The following is a 14,514-nucleotide window of genomic DNA, read 5'->3' on the forward strand; positions in this document are numbered from 1 at the left end:
AAGTAGCTTTTGTGTTACCTGTAGATGCCTCATGACATGTAGGCTGAAATTGAGAAACAGTTTGTGTTTTTCATGTATTTAGTTTGCTAGCACAATGACATTTCAGTTACTGATTTGTGGTCTTGCTTGGATGCCTAAACCTGCAACAAAATAAGGCAACGGGGCTATTCAGTAAACCACATCGAACATTCATATGCTCTGCGTTTATCCCAAGGTAACATGATGTGTGAGTAGGCTTTCTTAAAATGCAACAAAACACATGCCCTTTCTTAAAAGTGTCTACTATGCAATATTTTGCAATGCATTTTTTTTTAAGTTCTCCAACAGGATTGTATATCTTATATTTCATGCTTTGAATTGTAAGCAACATGCATAAATATATTAACTTATCATATGTAATAAACTATTCAGATAAAAGAAAAACAGTATACTTACATGGTGTACTATACCTAATCTACCATACCAATACTACCACCCCTTCCTAAGCACAGCAGCCTGTGACACCTACCATGCCTAAGTTACCTGCCACACAGAACCTATGATGCCACACTACTGTAATACATACCACCCATAACTACCATTGTTAACGTACTTTATCTAACACCGTAACTAGCCTACCATATCTTCTAACCTACCTACTATACATAACTTCAAATCTACCTACCGTACCTAACCTAACACACCAAACCTATCATACCTACCAAACGTATCTACTTACCTACTTTCCTATATCTATCTGCCAAATTCACCATAATTAGCCTACCATATCTTCCATAAATGCTATACCAAATGTACTTACTATACCTACTGACCACCCATACCTACTTCTCAAACCTATCATACCTACCATAGCTTCCTACCATGACTACCATACCTAAAATACCTTAAATACCGTAACTAACCGCCCTACCATAAACATCTACCATGCATACTTAACATAGCATACCCATCATGCCTACCTTTCCTACCATACCTAACCTCCCATAACCAACCAACTGCATATCATACCTAAAGTTGGGGGTCTCCCAGACCTAATCTTCCTCCATCTCTGCAGTGCATACATCTTACACCTGTCAATTTTGAGAAGAAGGGGCAAGTTATGTCTATGGGTCCTGTAGTACTAGCCTAAGATGCTGGAGCCTTCTACAAAAAGCACTTGTGTCCAACTCAAGCAACAACCAGTAATGACCTAAGGTACTGCAGCCTGCATCAGGAATGAGCCAATTGCAGCTTTTGACGGTCAATGATTCTTTCAAGTTAGTAAGAGCTATTGGCTTTCCCAGTGGTCATTGTGATACTATTGCTTCTACTTCCGCCTATTTCACTGCTTCCTCTCTTCCCTTATTTCCCTCTTCCTCTGCTTCACTCTTTCCTTCTTCTCTCTACTTACACACCTTCTCCCCCACTCCTGTATGGCTTTTGCCGCTTGTATGCTTAAGGAAAGCTTTGCCCACCGAAAATTGACATCTTTTTCTCGTCCACGGGCTACACATTCAGTGCCTAGAACAAGGGGTCTCAGGTCAACAAGGTGGTGCAGACCTCATCTCTGTTTTTTGGCGACACCCAGTGGCAACTAAGGTTACCTTCCTTGCTGAGAATGTATGACAAAAGCAGACTACAACTGCTTTTGTCATGCATAAATAGATTTAACAGACGTCAGATGTTCACAGGAGGCATACGAATTTACCAAACTCTCTCACCAAGGCTGAAATCTGAGCTAACAAAAGAAAGATGTCTGCTGCAGACACATCAACCCATTAAGCTATCGTTCACAATAGGCCAGTTCTTTTTTGTAGCCCTAGATCAGAAGCAGTCAATCCATCCAGCTTGTGATCAGCTCTGCACCAACCTATGAGATAATATACGGACAATCCCATATGAAAATCTGTGACTTCCTTAGTATTTGATATCTCTGAAAGACACAGAGTTTTGACAGTGTCACTCACTTATCAGCCATAGGCCAGATCATAAAAGGGTCTGTACTAACAGCATAGCAACAAATGCATGTGTCATGGTGGAAGAGTGAAAGTTAACTGAAAGTTAACAGAAGAGTTCACATTATTACTATTCAATCCTTGGGCTCTCACCTGTGACTTCCTATAAGTGTTCATTCAGTGTCATTATAAATGTATGGCAGTTTGTATGAGAAGTACTACTAAAAGGTCCATATAATGTAGTGGAACTTTGCATCTTCCTTGTAGTAGGTTTTGATAGGCAGTTAAGCGACTCTCCTGTTTAATGATGGGCTACCCTTATTGAGAAGTGTTGGAGCCCTCCCAGTAAACCAGGCAGGCCCACAGGGTAATGTTGGGAGCTTTGTGCTGGTCGGTTCCTTAGCTTCAATCGGGGCAGCAGGTGCTGGGGCACTGGGGTCCGGAGGGCCTGAGGGATCCCCTGAGCCCTGTCTGCTGCTGTATTACACTGTTTAAAGAGCGGCCAGGGGCCCATTTCCTTTCCTCCACTAGGGTATAACACACTGGCTCCACCACTGATGCTGGTGTGTTACAAAGATTCGTGGAGTGGAATATTGTCATTAATATGGGTTTGTGGTGTTGTTGGAATTCATGTGCTTTACCACGTGGTTCCACTTCACCTGTCAGAAACAGGCATCTATTTTCTGATTGATTTGGATCATTAGTATAGTGAATGTAGCTAATGTGCTTCTTTCATGAATCTGGCCGTAGGTGCGCTGCAATGTTTAGTGTTATTTGCTCTCTATTGCAAGTTCTTTTCAATTCAGGTATAAGCGGTTTGGGAAGATTGATATATGCATTGACAAGGTAAACTTCTTTTTTTGTCAAAAAACGTTTTATTAGATTTTCAGATGAAGCACAAACTACATCAACAGCTAAGCACTGCGCATCATAAACTATAAACTGCAATGTCCAAACCACTACCACACTTCCATTTTCCAATCTGGACAAACTCAACATCTGTATGGGTGAGGAAAAGTCTTCTCCCAGTAACCTACAATGGCATTTGAGGGATCTACACCCTATTACCTTTTATTCATTGAATAGAACAGCTGTAGTTTCCTTAGTCATGGTCAGCATGTCACTGTTTCTTGCATAGATAGGCCTTCTCAAAAAAATGTAGGGTGTCGAGTTGCCTACAATATAGTCAGGTCAGTTAGTTAGCTTTATTTCGGTAAAATAAAATACCATCAAAGCACATAGAAAAAAGACATAGATACATCGTAATTAAAAAACAAATAGTGACAAGCAATAAATATAACAGTTCTGTCACATCACAACCCTCATTTAAAAATACAATAGATTATGATAAAAGATATTTAAAAATAAAATAACAATGACAATGCTAAAAAAATGGCTGCATGCCACAACACGTAGGGACTAGTTCTCATCTCCTCGCCAAGGAATTGGCTTTTAATTTACTATTGCCAACTCATGGCAATAATAATATTAAATGACGTACTTATAGCTTCAATGATTTACCTCTGATAGGCCATATTGCCTCCAAAAACCTTGCCAAGAACATGCCACATTACCATGAGCATTTGATTTAAAAATCCTAAAAACTGCAAACCCACTCCCAAAACCCTTGGATCTACAAAGTGGTATAAGCCAACGTGCTCTCAGCCTAGAATAGGCGGGGCAGCAGAATAAAACATGGGCTGTATGTTTAATGACTCCACATCCCATTGGACATAAATCACAGCACAAAATTAGACCTTTTGCGAGTAAACAAGCGAATTGGTAATGTTCCCAACCTAAATCTAATATGAAGTCCACGTGCTGAAGGAGATACAATCAGGTCCATAAAAGGCTCAAATTCATAATGACATTTCAAGGATAAAAAACTATCGGTTAAACTAAACGAGGGAACCCCTGCTAATTTTTTCATTTGTACGCTCAGCCAATATGCATCTTTCACAAGCTACACAGCATTTTTTGGAAGATGAGAGGGGTCCGACCAGAGATTGCTCAGTCCAAGATCAAAAAAAGTTTATTTCACGTAATTGCACCACCTTACCTTCTTAAGGGCTTGCATACTCATCAGGGCACAAAGCCCGGCTCCATATGGGCCAAAAATGTCTAAGGACCATATCCTGATCCAGTACATCAGTGGCCTTAGGGCAGCAATATATGAAATGGGGTGAAGATTCAGATCCAACCGAATGGGCAAAGTCGGGGAACTTGCAGGTATTTTTTGTAGCATTTTCAAGAAAGAGTTTTCAACTTTCTTCAGGTCATTTAAGTTGCAATAGCCCCATAACTCTGCACCATATAGTACTCCTCCCCTTGCTTGGGCTTTATATATTTCTATTGGAGGAGTGATTGCAAAGCTGGTAGATTTAGCAATATATTGCAGAATACATCCAGATTTTTGTTTTAAACTCATGGCGGACTTTAATAAGTGGGCCTTCCATTTATGGGAATCCTCCAGTCTTATTCCCAGATAATCAAAATCAGGTACTCTTTCTAAAGCCTCTCTCCCCAAATATATCTTCCTTCTTATTGTTGGTTTAAGATCACCAAACACCATATATTTGGTTTTGGAAATATTAATTTCCAGGCCATGGTCTTTGCAAAAGCACGAGAACTTTTCTAGCAGATTAATAAGACCTGAAGCAGTTTGAGATAATAACAAAGTATTGTCTGCAAACAGCAGACAAGGAATCCTTGCTCCCTCTGTCTTGGGTGCATCACTGTCACAGTCCATTAGATAGGGGATGCAGGCATTAATAAACAATAGAAAGAGTGTAGGAGCCAGCACACATCCCTGCTTCACTCCTCTACGTACTGCGATCTCATCTGTTAACTCCCCTTGTGTCCCCCATCTAATTCTGCCATAACTCCCTGAATGCAGCTCTTTAATTAGATTTAACAAAGGGCCAGGCACTCCAGCTTTATTCAGGACTTCCCAAAGTTTCCTACGTGGGACAAAATCAAAGGCAGACCTGAGATCTACAAATGCAACAAACAATTTCCTGGCCTCCAATCCACCACCCTCCATTTGATCATGAGGAAGCGGAAAGCCTGGTCAACCGTACTAATCTTCTGTCTAAAACCAGCCTGTAAATAGCTCAATACTTGATTATCATCCATAAACACCTTTAGCCTACTCAATACCTGATAACAAAATATTTTTTGTAAGTTGTCCAAGAGACTAATAGGTCTATAATTTCATGGTACCCCCCTCTGGACTTTTTTGTAAATAGGAACAATAATTGCTCCCTTCCCAGTTTTGGGGTGAGTGTCACTTGCTAGAATGGCATTTGACACCCTATTAACATAGGGACCCCAGTAAACAAGATCAGATTTAAACAAGTCCTTGAGTATGCCATCTAGCCCAGGGGCTTTGCCTGTTTTTTGGGCCCTAATAACAGTCTCAGTTTCCTTGAGGGAGAAGTTGGTAAGGCTAGATATAAGTGGCAGCTCCTCAGTAAGTTCATTCTCAGAGACACAGGGAAAGGCAGGTTCATGACGGTACAATTCTGAAAAATGGACAGTCCAATCTTCTGAGGAGATGTGGCAGTCAGGCCTAGAGTTTTCACTACGCCCATTTCTGATGACCAGGGTCCAAAAACGATGGGAATCTTTGTCCCTGGTCGCCAGTAGTAACTCCTGCCACAATGTTTCTTCCCATTGATGTTTTCTAGTCTTGATTGCGGAAGCATATTCGCGCCTAGCATGGATTATCTCAGTTCTATCTTTCGATTTTATTGCTCTTAAAAGATTACTCTTGGCGTCTTACAAATCTTACCAAACCACCTTAGGTATGATTCTTTACCCAAACGTTTATTTCCACAACTAGATTTAATAAATAACTCTCTTACAGCAAGAAATAAATCCCCATGCAGGTCCATTACCTCATTCGGGGAGCATGGGGAAGAGCTAACAGGCAGTTGGTAACTGAGAACTAATTTGCAAAAATGTCCCCAAAATTTAGTTGAGTTTCTAAATGAATCCCATTTCAAGGTATGTTTATTAGCAGAAACCTCTAGGGAAAAAGGGACTTCACTACAATATATATAACTTGTAAGCATGTGCGGTAAAAATGATCACCTAGGCATAAACCGAAGGTGCCTTACTGGACTCTCAGCTCAAACTAGAGTCATTCCAACTATAAAAAGTACAAACTACACCTTAGACTTCTAAGACTCATCAAAAAATGTGTTCCCAAATCAGACCTCAGGATCCTTGTTATTAGGTGCATCGTTTGTTTTTTCCAGTACGTGGCAGTGAACCGTTGACTGTTCCTAGCACATGGCATGACAGTATTATGACAGACTTAACCAATCTGCATGGATGCCCCAAAACGTTGATAGATCAGCCAAATCACTGAAGCCTTCCTAAGGTATCAGAAGGCAACAAGAACCACAAGAATCCACTGGGAGGGAAGGGGAGTTGGTGAGAGAAATATATACTAGAACTAAGGAGCGAGATCAGAATTAAATAATCATTAGTGCCTGTTCCTCATACATACATAATACTACACAAACTCATTTACCTAATAGAACTTTGTTTCACGTCTCTCTCTATCTGTTGCTGAGGTCAGATTTAGTGTTTTTCAATGATGAGACACACATGTCACTATTGCTTTAGAGACATATTCCGGTGACTACCCATTTCTATTCTTATAAATGCTGTGCTAAAACAAAATGATACTCAGAACACGTTTTTTGAAGAGACCACTTAGTTGTTACTTCAGAAGAGTTATTAAACAGTTACCCTAAAAAAGCTCTACATCACCAATCCAAGATATTTTAATGGAAATATAATCAAGATGAAGGGCAATTTGTGATGCCAATGATATAAAATCCAGGCTGCAGAAAAGAGATGCGATTGAGAAGCACCAATGTCCAGAAAAAATCATGATTATATATGAAATTAACATTGCGACAACATGCATCACCTCTAGATATATGACCCTACCTCACTTCTCTTGAGAGTTCAATGAGTTCCTTTTCCTTTCCAACAGGAGATCAGAGTTCCAACTGTGCTAGTGTAATAAATGTGTCATTCTTTGTCTGTACAACACTAAGACCAAAGCAAATAATATGAAGGGCAAATACAAAAACAAACTCTTTAGGCACCCGAGCTTAACTTTTCCCACCCATATCATTATCCCCTTCACCTTGTTATTTCCTGTTCCATGACTGCCAATCTAATGCTGATGAGGTGGCAATCGTGACAATCAGCAATGTCCAAAGATGTAGTCTTTCATCTTTATCAGTTAGCGGGTCTAGGTCTGGGATCACTACCCACATTTTCTGTAATAAGGGGGGGTGGGGCTAACATCCAAATAGGACTTAAGACCGCAAAAAGAGATTGATTTTTCAACTCATCCATCAGTAATGTATCATTATACATAACTCTCACCAAAACCTTGAGCACAAAGCAACTTTGGTTGGAAGATTTGTTTTAGGTGGTGGAGAGTGCTCTTGCCCAATGCTCGGGATACTTACAAGTATTATTCATCACTCCAATTTTCTCTTCCTTGTCCCAGTTCTTACTATATGAGATTTACCTCTTCTACTCCCTTTTTCCACACATTAACCAAGCCTTTTTTCTCTTTCTATAACTCCATCAAGTTCCTCCCGTGAAATCCTCCCTATTCTCCATCCCTTCCTGAGCCCTACCCAAGGAGAGTTTTTAAGAAGCTTGAATATGAAGGCCAGGAAATCGAGGGAGGGCCATAAGTACTGGGACAAGGAAGAGAGAATTGGAGTAATGAAGGTTACAATTAAGTAATTCAAGCATTACCATCCTCATCCTTTTCTTCGTTCCAGCCCTTACTATATGGGGATATACCAATCAATCAATCAAAAAAATGTATAGAGCGCGCTACTCACCCGTAAGGGTCTCAAGGCGCTAGGGGGGAGGACGATTACTGTTCAAAAAGCCCAAGCAAAGGCCTTCTTATCAAACAAGACCAACAAATAAATCCAGAACACACAGGCACATAAGAGTAGTTAATTGTTATTGATACAAAATACATCTCAATACATCCCCCAAATGTCAGTCCTGCAAGAAACAGCCCCACTAGACAACCCAAGGCAATACTGCCTACAATGGAATCTGTGAATCTTAGAAACAAAAAGAGACTCAGAGCCCTGTGCAACATTCAGCCTATAATGTGACACAAAGGTGGACAGAGAAACCCAGGTTGCTGCAGCACAAATGTCAGCCACTGAAAGCCCTGCCCGTTCATCCCAGGAGGCAGCCACACCTAGAGTACGATGAGCTTCAACTTTCATAGAAAACACAGAACAAATTTGTTTGTAAGCCAAATAAATTACAGTTTTGATCCACCGAGCAAGGGTGGACCTGAAAGGTTTACCAACCCTGTTGGCATAACCAAAATTAACAAATAAGGAATCTGACTTCTGAAAAACAGAGGGTTTCCTCAAATACACAGTAAGAGCCCTTACCTCTTCCAAGGAAGACGCAGAAGGGTCAGAGGAGACCTTCCCCAAAGATGGAAGGACTATGGCCCTCATTCCGACCCTGGCGGTCATGGACCGCCAGGGCCGGGGTAGACGGAAGCACCGCCAACAGGCTGGCGGTGCTTCCTGGGCAATTCTGACCGCGGCGGTAAAGCCGCGGTCAGAAAAGGGGAACCAGCAGTTTCCCGCCGGTTTTCCCCTGCTGCAGGGAATCCTCCATGATGACGCTGCATGCAGCACCGCCATGGGGATTCCGACCCCCTTCCCGCCAGCCTGTTCCTGCCGGTTTACACCTCCAGGAAGAGGGTGGCGGGAACGGGTGTCGTGGGGCGCCTGGGGGCCCCTGCACTGCCCATGCCACTGGCATGGGCAGTGCAGGGGCCCCCTAACAGGGCCCCATAATGATTTTCAGTGTCTGCTGTGCAGACACTGAAAATCGCGACGGGTGCCACTGCACCCGTCGCACCTCAGCAACTCCGCCGGCTCCATTCGGAGCTGGCTTCATCGTTGCTGGGTCTTTCCCGCTGGGCCGGCGGGCGGCCTTTTGGCGGTCACACGCTGGCCCAGCGGGAAAGCAAGAATGGCATCCGCGGTCTTCTGACCGCGGAGCGGCCATTTGGCGGTTCCCGCCAGGCGGGCGGCTCCCGCCACCCGCCAGGGTCAGAATGACCCTCTATGTTCTGATTTCAGTGAAAAGGGGAGTTAATCTTGGGGGGAAAATCAAAACCCAAAGACAAAATAAGCCTATCTCCAAACATTTTCAGGTAAGGATAATGGCACTGAAGACAGCCCGTTTCCCCCGTCACGTGGTTGAAGTGATAGCCACCAAGAAAAAAACTTTCAATTACAAAAACGTTTCTGAGGCATCCTCTAATGGTTTAAAAGGGGGACCCTGAAGAAAAGGCAGGACCAGAGATAAATCCCATGGAGGAAAAAATGACCTGACCTTAGGCCTAAGGAGGGAGAACCTATGAAAGAGCTGACTGACCAAGGAATCAAGATGCTCCAGTTCACCCCAGGGAGACCTAAAAGCCCTGATAACTGACCACGGCAGTTTCAATCTAGAAACAGAAAAACGTTTGCCAAATATCTCCTGAAAAAAATCTAAAATAGGTTCAGGAGAACACTCTGGGGAAGAGGAACCCTTAGTCTGACACTGTTAATCAGAAGGGGCCCATGACAGTTATACAAATTTCAGGTTGATTCTCTCCATGAGGCCTGCAGAGACAAATAAACAGACAAGCACAGGCCCTTTTTCAACAGATCCCTCCTTTCCACCTCCAGGCCAATAGCTGAAGACGGCTCAGAGATGGTAGTGGCAAGGCTGGACGAATGATTGGAATGGGACTAGAGGAAGAATCCACTCATTGGAGATCGCCAGGGATCAAACAAGGGGGAACCACAGCCTGCTTAGCCAATATGGGACAATCAGAATCACATTTAACTTCTCCTTCTGGACCTTAAAAAGGACCTTCCAGATGAGGGGGAAAGAAGGGAAGGCGTGCAGAAGAGCCTAGGGCTATGGGCTGGAGAAGAGCATCTACTCCTAGGGAATTAATCTTCTGAGTTCGAGGAAAAAAATGAGGAAGCTGAGCACTGGAAAAGTCGGCAAACAGATCTATGACAGGAACACCCCCATCCCCCCTCGGCTGCACAGATCCAGAAACATAAGGGGATTGAGGACAAACTCCTAGAAACAGGTAAAAACCTGGCTCAATGTGCTGCTTGAATGTTGAGACTCCCCTGAATGTGAACCACCTGAGTGTCAAGAGAATCTCCTCAAATCAAGCCATTATCTGAAAAAACAGCTGATTCAGGGACTGACTCTTTGTACCAAACTGGCAGTTGCATGCTTTCGCTATTGAGTTGTTGCCCTGACCACCAAACCAAAAATTATCAATGTTTCCTGCACTGCCTTCAGTTCCTTCTAATTCGAGAACCCTTTTCCTGGTGGACCAAAGACTCTGAGTAGTCATTTCTCCCAGAACAGCTCCCCATCCCTGTTTGCTGGCGTCTGTGGTACAAATCAGGGGATCTGGAAGAGCAAAGGGGGTACCCTGTGCCAATGCTGGAGAATGTATCCACTAGGTCAGATGAGACCTGATCTCTGGATTGAGTGGGATGAGGCTATCATAGTCTTCTGAGATCAGGGACCAATTGTGAAGAGTATGCTGAACCACCTGTCCCAGATGGAAGCGGGCCCAGAGAAAAATGAAATAGTAGCCATCTGGAGAGAAAAAAAGTAAGAAAACAGAAAAGAAATCAACTGGCTTATCGATCCAGGGCAAAACACATAATACCAGAAGGGAACAGACAACATACAATAATTACCGTGCCACCCTCGACTTGAAGCCAGTCTCTCACTGGGGCCGAAATCTAACAAAGGAGAAGCTCCACATGCCGATGCAACTTTCTTCTCCTTGTCAATGGCAGGAAGACCTGTCCCACACCTGTCCGGAAGCTTGCCCCTATGTATTCCACGTTCTGAGATAGAACTAGACCAACATGTCTCTGTTAAGAAGAAACCCAAAGTCCTCTAGATTCCTGCAAACAGCTGTTGTCTACAGACAGACATAGCTAGACAACTGGACTGAATCAGCAGATTGTCTAGGTAAGGGTCATTTTTTTATCCCCTTGTCATGAAAGTAAGCCATCCCTGGAGCCAGGATGTTCGTGAACACTCAAAGAGCTATTTTTATCCCAAATGGGAGGACTTGACATTGCCAGTGCTCTCTCCCTATACAGAACCTGAGAAATTGTTGGCTGGCTGGTTCTATGGGAACATGGAGGTTAGCATCCTGTGGGTTGATTTTGGTAAAACTGTCCCCCTGAGAGATAAGAGGAATGATCTGTTGAAGGGAACACATCTTGAAATGAACCATTGGTATGTTCAGGAATTTCAAATTGATTATCGTTCTGTACTTTCCTGACAGTTTCCACACCAGAAACACTTGAGAATACGATCCCAGCCCAGGTTGACCTGGTGGCACTGGGATGATAGCCCTTGTTATGAATAACCAAAAAAATGTCCAATAAGGCCTCCCTCTTGGAATTATGGATTGGTAGAGGCGTAGGCAGGAAATGAGGAAGGCTGAGGCCCAGAGAAAAGGGAAAGATGTCACCCTCTTTTATCACCTGTAGAGCCCACTTGTCCTGGACTCTGGGGATCCAAACATCCAGAAAACAAACCTAGCTGACCCCCAACCGGTTCTCCTGCATAGTCAGGTACACTGACAAGGGTTGCTTTTGTTACCTGGAGGATGGTGAGTCACAACAGAATTCTGAGATCTAGGTTGGAACCTTGACATATCAAAAGAAAAATTAGGCCTCTTGACTTTGTACATGCCCATCCCCTTCTTGTGAAATCCCTTTGTCTGTATTTGAAAGGCTGTTCGTGTTTCTCGTTTTTGAAGGAATTTCACAGCATTTCCTCAAGTTGTTCCCCAAACACATTTTTCCAGAATATGGCAAACGAAGGAGACAAGTCTTTTGAGAAGAATCTAGCTTCCGGCCCCTCAGGTATGAATGACGCCTAGCCACCACAACCCCTGCTGAAGCCACAGCAGAGACACTAAGGCTGTCAAAGACCACATCAGAAAATAATATTGGCTGGACATCCATCTGCGCTAGGAGTTGAGAAAAATCTTCACCCTCAAGAGTAGCAGAAAATAGGGATTGACAGTCTATCACCTAAGACTGGGAAGTGTAAACTGAGTAAACTTTTGACCTCATAGAAAGACTCAGACAATCACACACCCTCTTCAGAGCCCCTTCACCCTTTTTGTACACCGGATCCGCCACCACCACATCTTCACTCAACATGGCATTATGCTGCACCAAATTATCCAGCACAGGATCAATAGAGAGACTCTGAGAGAGTTCCAAATCCCCTGATGCCAAGGGATTCAGTCTACCCAGAAACCATGGAAAAATAATTGTATCCAGATTCGTCTATTCTCTTTGCAACAAACTCTGGACCGCTGGGATAACTGGAAGTTTAAGAACAGTACGTGTCTGAATTGTCTAAACCAATCTCCACCGGAGGATGCTGTTCCAAATCAACAGGAAGCTGCAAGTTGGAAGACAAATAGTCAAGGATGGACTTCATTTCTTCTTTATGAATATATTTTACTCTTGAAACCAAGAGTTATCTGGGAACTGTAAATCTTCTTCATCATAATCTTGAGAGGCCCAGGACGAAACCGAGAAAGGAATGAACACTGAAAACCCAGAGGAATCTGAAACAAGAGGAGAATGATGGGGATATTCCATCCTACCCCAAAAACAATCATATGCCTCAGACAAGAATTTCACCATCTCCTGCAAATACTTGTGTACTGGTGGAGAAGAGCGAGATTTCCACTGAGAATTCCCCCAGACAACATGAAGAACATCACACCCAGGAGAGCGAGAGGGAGGGTTATGCGTCCGTTTCTGCTTATATTTGCCCATCTTGAGAGCCAAGCAGAAATCCTCACAATGGATACCCAGGACTCAGACTCCAATATACATTGAGGAAAATGGACCCCACATTGAGGCCAGCCTCCTGTACATCATGCATTAAGACCAAACGAGGAGGGAAACCATTGCAAGATTTCCTTTAAAACATTCCTTGAACACAGCCAGAGTGAACGCCACCTTAAGAAGGACATATAAATAGTCCCTCATTGTTCCTATGTGAGGCAATACCACCAAGCAATACTGACAGAGTACAACGTAAGTATATACACAAACTTGGTTTAAATTGGTCAATAGTCAAACGCTTCAAAACCACGAGCCTCTGCACCATGAATTATCCCCCTTCTCAGTGTAGTGGGCCGACTTCTATGAATAACAGGACACACACACTCCGTGGTTGAGGGTACTGGGGAAACTGCATCAGCGCAGCCCCGTCTTTATTTTATAGCCTCTGTTCCGCGCTCCGCCCGGATGCGCGGAACAGGATACAATGTATGGGAGAGTCCGGATGGATCTCTACATCCCTCCTATGTTTTACTTCACACAGAAAGGCAAGGGATTACATAAAATAGAATGTAACCAACTGAGGGGATCCAATACCGGATTGGTTGAGACCTAACCGAAAACAAAAGAGAACAGAAGCATGGAGAGGAGAAGAAGAACAAACAGAGAACAGAACGGAAGACTGTCAATGTTCACAGGAGCACCAGAGTGTTGCGCACCCTGCCTGCTCACAGTGGTCAACTGGTCACTCCAGGTCCCTGGAGTAATTCTCCGGTCTCCGACTCGTGACGCCACAGGGGTCCAGCAGATAGATGGTGATGTTGAGATATAGTTCATGACTGATCTAGATTACAGACAAAGGGCCTCATTCCGACCCTGGCGGTTTCAAACCGCCAGGGTGGAGGCTAACGGAAGCACCGCCAACAGGCTGGTGGTGCTTCCTGGGCTATTCTGACCACCGCGGTCAGAAAAGGGGAACCGGCGGTTTCCCGCCGGTTTTCCCCTGGCCCAGGGAATCCTCCATGGCGGCGCTGCTTGCAGCGCCGCCATGGGGATTCCGACCCCCTTCCCGCCAGCCTGTTCCTGGCGGTTTACACCGCCAGGAAGAGGCTGGCGGGAACGGGTGTCGTGGGGCCCCTGGGGGCCCCTGCACTGCCCATGCCACTGGCTTGGGCAGTGCAGGGGCCCCCTAACAGGGCCCCACACAGATTTTCACTGTCTGCTTAGCAGACAGTGAAAATCGCGACGGGTGCCACTGCACCTGTCGCACCCCTGCAAATCCGCCGGCTCCATTCGGAGCCGGTTTCCTCTTTGCAGGGGCTTTCCCGCTGGGCCGGCGTGCGATCTTTTGGAGATTGCCCCCCGGCCCAGCGGGAAAGTTGTAATGACCCCCGCGGTCATTTGACCGCGGTGCGGTCTTTGGACGGTTTCCGCCCGGCGGGCGCTGCCCGCCGGGGTCGGAATGACCCCCAAAGTCCTTTAGCTGACTGTTTGGCGCTGGGTTGGGACGCAGATGATACTTTCCACTTCGGGTGAGCGATCCTTCATGGCCAGTGTCTCCAGACGGCGGGTCACACGCACAGGTCACCGCTACCGGAGCACTCCCTGTCTCTTCATCACCGCTCTTGGATACACCCATC

The 14,514-nt window shown here is 44.5% G+C and overlaps 1 protein-coding gene across 1 annotated transcript in view; it reads left to right on the top strand.

Moving 5' to 3' along the window:
- Positions 1-14,514, top strand: part of LOC138304347 (integrin alpha-X-like) — a 126,737-nt gene that overhangs the window by 101,300 nt on the left and 10,923 nt on the right. The gene's annotated exons all lie outside the window — the stretch shown is intronic.

Source organism: Pleurodeles waltl, chromosome 7 (genome assembly GCF_031143425.1).
Source record: "Pleurodeles waltl isolate 20211129_DDA chromosome 7, aPleWal1.hap1.20221129, whole genome shotgun sequence".
NCBI lineage: Eukaryota > Metazoa > Chordata > Amphibia > Caudata > Salamandridae > Pleurodeles > Pleurodeles waltl.